Here is a 6519-nt window from a genome sequence, read left to right as displayed (position 1 = left end):
GCCTTTAGTTACTGTTACAACTATATATTCCCACTTGACGATTTTTATATTTTGTTCATTTCAATGTTGTCGACAAGCTCTTTGAACCGAGTTCCCCGTCCCTCAAGCAGGCTCAGAAAGGAAATCGATTCCCGCTTTCTGGAAGGCTGAAACCAATCGATGACTTTAAACTAAAAATGGCAACAGAGAAGGGGTCATTTGGGATTCGAACTCAGGACCTCTCATCCGTTAATCATTTATACACCCAAAGCGAAAATCACACCCCGAGACCAACAAGCCACTGTTGGTAAAGATTTTATTCGCTCCTGTGGAATTTCACTGGCACCCACAGCCGATCATCCATTTTTTCCCATCAAAGCAACATCCTGCAAAGCTGAAATAAAAACAGAAAGTGCAGGAAATGCTCAGCACCTCGGGCAGCATCTGTGGAGAGAGAAACAGAGTTAACATTTCAGGGTTTTCACCTTTTGTTTGAGCCATCTTTTCAGACTGCTTCTGTCCATCCAATCTCACTTTTTATTCTATCCACATTCAAAAGGTGGTGCAGTGGTGAGCACTGCAGTCTCACAACTCCAATGACCCAGGTTTAGTTCTGAGTACTGCTTGCGTGGAGTTTGGAAGTAGTGGTACTTTATCAAACGTATTCGTAAAATCCAAATAAACAACACCCACTGCATTCCCTTCATCAACTTTCTCAGATAGCTTATCAAAAAATGCAGTTAGATTTGTCAAGCATGAACTTCCATTTATAAATCCATGCCCACTCTCCATAATTAACTCAAACCTCTCCAAATGACTTGATTTTTTCCCTGACCTGTTGGTCTCGTGCTGATAGCAAGCTCACCATAGACCATGTATTTGGCAATGCAACCGTCATTCATTTGACCCAGTCAACAGAGCCACCACTGACTCAAGAGGGCAAACATGCTGCGGATCCCTGCACGCTGGTGTACTTCCGCATTCGGCACTCTGTCCTGCCAGGAGATGCCCAATATCCATCTGAGACAGTGGAGGTGGAAGCTGTTCAGCTGCTTTTCTTGGCTTGCATAAGTTGTTGATGCTTCTGTACTATGAAGGAGGGTGCTGAGAACACAAGCCGAGTACACGTGGAGCTTTGTATCGTTCAGTTTGCTGTCAGTTTACATTTGTCTTCTCAACTTTGAAATGACAGCTGCAGCATTGGAAATCCTGGTGCTGATTTCAGTATCAAGGGACAGATTGCTGGTGATTGTTGATTGAAGGTATGTGAAGCTGTTGACAACCTCCAAAGTGAGGTTGTCGTTGTTGATGGAAAGTGGAGTTTCTACATCCTGGCCCATAACTTTCATCTTCCTGAGACTGATCATCAGTCCAAACTCCTTGCAGGCCAGGGAGAAGCGATATACAAGCTGCTGTAAGTGAACTTCATTATGGGATGTCAGCACAGCGTGATCAGCAAACAGCAACTCACAGACTAGGAATTGACTCACTTTGGGCTTGGCGCACTGTCTTGCCAAGTTGAACAGCTTGTCGTCAGCTCTGATGTGCAGGTGAACACCCCCATCTGAGTACAGAAAGCGTACAATAGTAGCATGGAGAATAATACACCAATTATAAAGGATGTGATAAGTAGACAGTTAGAAAATAATGATTTCATTGGGCAGAGTCAACATAGATTTATGAAAAGAAAAACAGGTTTGAAAAACCTGTTAAGTTTTTTGAGGATGTTACCTGTAGAACAGATAAAGGAGAACCTGTGGATGTGTGGTATTTGCATTTTCCTTTGGTAAGGTCCCACACAGGAGGTCAGTAAACAAAGTTAGAGCATGTAGGATTGGGGATAATATACTGGTATGGATTGAGAATTGGTTAACAGACCGAAAACAGAGAGCAGGAATCACGGGTCCTTCTCAGGATGGCAGGCTGTTACTATTGGGGTACTGCAAGGATCAGTGTTGGAGCCACAGCTGTTAACAACCTATATAAATGATTTGGTCGTGGGGATTAAATGTAATATTTCCAAGTTTGCAGATGACACAAAGCTCGGTGAAGTGTGAGTTGTGAGGAGGATGCAGAGAGGCTTCCAGGGGACCTGGAGCAGCTCAGTGAATGGGCCAGAACATGGAATATAATGTGAATAAGTGTGAAGTTATCCACTTTGGTAGAATAAACAGAAAGACAGAGTATTTCTTAAATGGTGAGAGGTCGGGAAGTGTTGATGTCCAAAGGGACCTGGGTGTCCTTGTTCCTGAGACACTAAAAGCTCTTGTGCAGGTGCAGCAATCAATTAGGAAGGCAAATAGTATGTTGGCCTTCACACGAGGGTCGAGGGGTCTTGAGTACGGGAGTAAAGATGTCTTGTTGCAATTGGATGGAGCCTTGGTGAAACCGCACTGGAGTATTGTGTGTCGTTTGGTCTCCTCATCTAAGGAAGGATATATTTGCCATAGAGGGAGTGAAACAGAGGGTCACCAGACTAATCCCTGGGATGGTGGGATTGTCTTATGAGGAAACTGGGCCTATATTCCTTAAAGGTTCGAAGAATGAGAGGTGATCTCATTGAAACTGACAAAATTCTTACAGGGTGTGACAGTGTGGATGTAGACAGCATGTTTGCCCTGGTTGGTGAGTCTAAAACCAGGGGACATAGTCTCAGAAAATGTAGTAGGCCATTTAAAACTGAGATGGGTGGAATTTCTTCACTCAGACGGTGGTGAATCATTGGAATTCTGTACCCCAGAGAGCTGTGGCAGCTCAATCATTGAGCATGTTCAAGACAGAAATTGATAGAAATCTTGATACTCATGACATCAAGGGATATGGGGATAGCACGGGAAAGGGGCATTGAGGTAGATAATCAGCCATGATCTAATTGAATGGTAGAGCAGGCTCAACGGGCTGAATGGCCTCCTCCTATGTTCCTCTGTTCCTAAGAGAGTTGGCGCCAGCGCTCAGCCCTGCTTTACCCCACTGCTGATCTTGAAAGTGTCTGATGTTGCTCCATTGTAACTGATGGAACTGTGCATGTTCTCGTGGAAAGAAGAAATGACGCCGAAGTGTTCAGGAGGGCAGCCGATGTTCCATCGCAGTTTGAAGAGTCCGTCTGTGCTAACAAGATCAAAGGCCTTGGTGATGTCTATCAGCACATGTATGCCTCTGTAGTGCAATGGACAGCGTGTTGGACTTCTAAATAATGGTAAAAAAAATGTTCAAAGGTTGTGGGTTTAAATCCCACCAGAGTCAGACTTTAGACCAGAAACAGAAGAACACGACATAACAGAAAATTAATAAGTGTGTCAAAAGCACAGACTCTGAGACAGAGCCAGAAAGAGAAAAGCACAGCAGGAGTGACATCACAATGCAGAGTGAGAGCAACGAAACAGAGAGCTGCTGGGGTGAGTTTGCAGGATTTGGTTTTTGCTTCGGTGCAGTGGAAGGAGCTGTTTGGAGAGGATCTGGTAAGCTGTGACATCACACGCAGGCAGGTAGTTGATTGGTTTGGAAGCAGCTACCTGTTTGATGAGCATCTGGTAAGTGATTAAGGTCCATTTTAGTCCTAAAGTTTAAAATAGTAAACAAACTAGTAGTAAGCTTAATAAAATATACAGTAAAATAAATAATTGAATAAAATATTTAAGTAGTTAATTGAAACACGTTAAGAGTGACATGACAGGTGATGTGTCACAGCTGCAGCATGTGGGAGTTCCTGGATGGAAGTGTGATCCAGGGCAAACACGTCTGCAGTAAGTGTTTGCGTCTCAAAGAGGGAGAAAAAAGGAATGTAGTGGTAGTAGGGGACAGTATAGTAAGGTGGATTGACTCTGTTCTCTGCAGCAAAGAGCAAGAGTCCAGACGGCTGTGTTGCCTGCCGGTGCCAGGATTCAGGACATCTGCTCAGGGCTGGAGTGAAACATACAATGGGAGGGGGGGGGATCCAGTCGTCGTTGTCCATGTCGGTACCAACGACATAGGCAGGACAAGGATAGAGGTTCTGCAAAGTCAGTATGAGGAACGAGGCAGCAAATTAAGAAGCAGAACCTCAAAGGTAATCATCTCTGAATTATTACCTGAGCCATGTGCAAATTGGCAGAGGACAAATAAGATTAGAGAAATTTATGCACAGCTCAAAGACTGGTGTGGTAGTAGTGGGTTCTGGTTCATGGGGCATTGGCACCAGTACTGGGGAAAGTGGTGGCTGTACCGTTGGGACGGTCTGCACCTGAACCGTGCTGGGACCGGTGTTCTAGCGAACCACATAACTAGGGAAGTAGAGACAGTTTTAAACTGAATAGTGGGGGCAAGGAATCAGATTTGGGAAGATATGGTGAATCAAGGAGTAGAGACAAGGCAAGAGAGAAATGTATAAATATGGGAAATGATAAAGAGACTGAGACAGGAAGGGACAGAATGCACAAATCTAAGAGTAAATCAACAAATAAGGCCAGAGATGACAAAAATAATAAAAGGACAAAACTAAATGCTCTGTATCTGAATGCATGGAGCATTTCAAACAAAACAGATGAACTGAGAGCACAAATAGAATAAATAAGTACGATCTGATAGTCATTACAGAGATCTGGCTGCAGGGCGACATAGATTGGGATGTGAATATTGGAGGTTACATGGCATTTAGGAAGGACAGGAAGCTTGGAAAAGGTGGTGGGGTCGCTCTGTTAATTAATGATGGTATCAGCACAATAGAGAGGGATGACCTGAGTTCTGGAGATCACGATGTAGAAGCAGTTTGGGCAGAGATGAGAAATCATAAAGGCAAGAAGTCACTTGTGGGAGTGGTATACAGGCCACCTAACATTAACCACACTGTCGGATGGGGTATAAAGGAAGAAATAATGGCAGCTTGTCAGAAAGGTACAGCGATAATTATGGGGGGCTTTAATCGACATATAGACTGGAAAATTCAGATGGGCAGAGGTAGCCTTGATGAGGAGTACATAGAATGTTTTTGGGATAATTTCTTGGAACAATACATTCTGGAGCCAACCAGAGAGCAGGCTATACTAGACCTGGCATTGTGCAACGAGATAGGATTAATTAATGACCTCATAGTTATGGTGCCTCTAGGTAGTAGCAAACATCATCTGATAGAATTTTACATTCAGTTTGAGGGAGAGAAGAGTGGGTCCCAGACTAGTATTTTAAACATAAATAAGGGCCTTTTGGCTAAGATCAAGTGTAGTATATGTTCTTATCAGTGCTTATTTGGAAGAGAAGAAACCTTGACCATTGGCTTTTGATCCTGCGTAAGCTTTGAGTAAAATAGCTATAACCAATCTTCGCGCTTCAGGCCAGGCAGTGCGGAACACCGTTCAGGTGGTGGTGAAGGACAAGGAAGGAGATGCACCGGTCGATCGCACCTTCTTCATCAAGAAAATCCTCATCAGTTGCTGTGGATTTCAAGCTTCGGACATCTTCTGCTGCAGGATTTCCCCAGCAGTGGGTATTTCGACGTGACGTTCAAGAATGTGGCGGGATGCATCAAGTTCCTGAAGGCGTTCAAGGAGAAAGGTCGACCGGGCGCCGCTGTCGATCCTCACAGTGGAGGCACTCTTCACAACGTGACCGGGTGGTGACGATTCACCTCTACAACCCCCATGTTCCGCTGGTGGATGTACTCACCTTTCTCGCCAGGTACGTCGAGGTGGCCGGCAGCAGCACTGATGTCAAGGACCCCTTTGGGATTTGGACCAGCAAGCGGCAGGTCAAGGTGACCTTGAAGGTCGATGCCAGTGGAGCCATCAACCATCCTCCCTCCAGCTTCGCTATAGGGGGAAGTCGAGGCTTCTTGGTCTACACTGGGCAGCCCAGATTTTGCTGCACCTGTGGCAAATCTGGTCACGTGGCAGCTAACTGCAGCACTGTTGTTTGTAAGAACTGCAAGGAGGAAGGCCATCAGACCAAGGACTGTAAGCAGACTAAGTGTTGCAACTTGTGCGGTGCGGCAGGCCATCTCTACAAAACCTGCCCCAAACGCTGCCTCAGTTATGCTCAGGCGGCAAGGTCCAAGGAAAGGCCGGGAGAAGATTCAACGAAGGCTTCCGGTGCTGGAAAGGAGACAAGCAACCTTCTCTGCAGTGACGAACTTCTACCTGCGAAGGAGATGAAAGGGGAGGCAGCAGAAACCAGCGATCCAGCACCTACCCTGCACCCAGAAACCCCTCCTCCACAGACAGAATCAATGGAGGAGGAGGCAGCAGATGGACAAACCGGTCAGTGGCAAGTGGTACAAAGGAAAACCACAAAGAAAAGACCTCCAAAAGCGGAACAGGCCACCACCCAAACCAGTGGCAAGAGGAGACTACCATCTGAGAGAGACTACAACAGCTCCTCTTCACTGGATGAGGAAGTGCTGGAACGACGGCCCCTTCAAAAGAAGCGGCAGAACTCCAAGGATCTGGAAGATAAAGCCCCCCAGCCCCCGAACACAGGAGGCTGTGATGGGCCTGGCGAGCCCCAACCCCAAAGCGCCAAACATAACGACATGGCCAGCGCATCCCAGCTCCGGGACACCGGGAGCAAAGA

Source organism: Heterodontus francisci, unplaced genomic scaffold (genome assembly GCF_036365525.1).
Source record: "Heterodontus francisci isolate sHetFra1 unplaced genomic scaffold, sHetFra1.hap1 HAP1_SCAFFOLD_337, whole genome shotgun sequence".
NCBI classification, from domain to species: Eukaryota; Metazoa; Chordata; class Chondrichthyes; order Heterodontiformes; family Heterodontidae; genus Heterodontus; species Heterodontus francisci.
Note: the sequence above shows the minus strand (reverse complement) of the source record.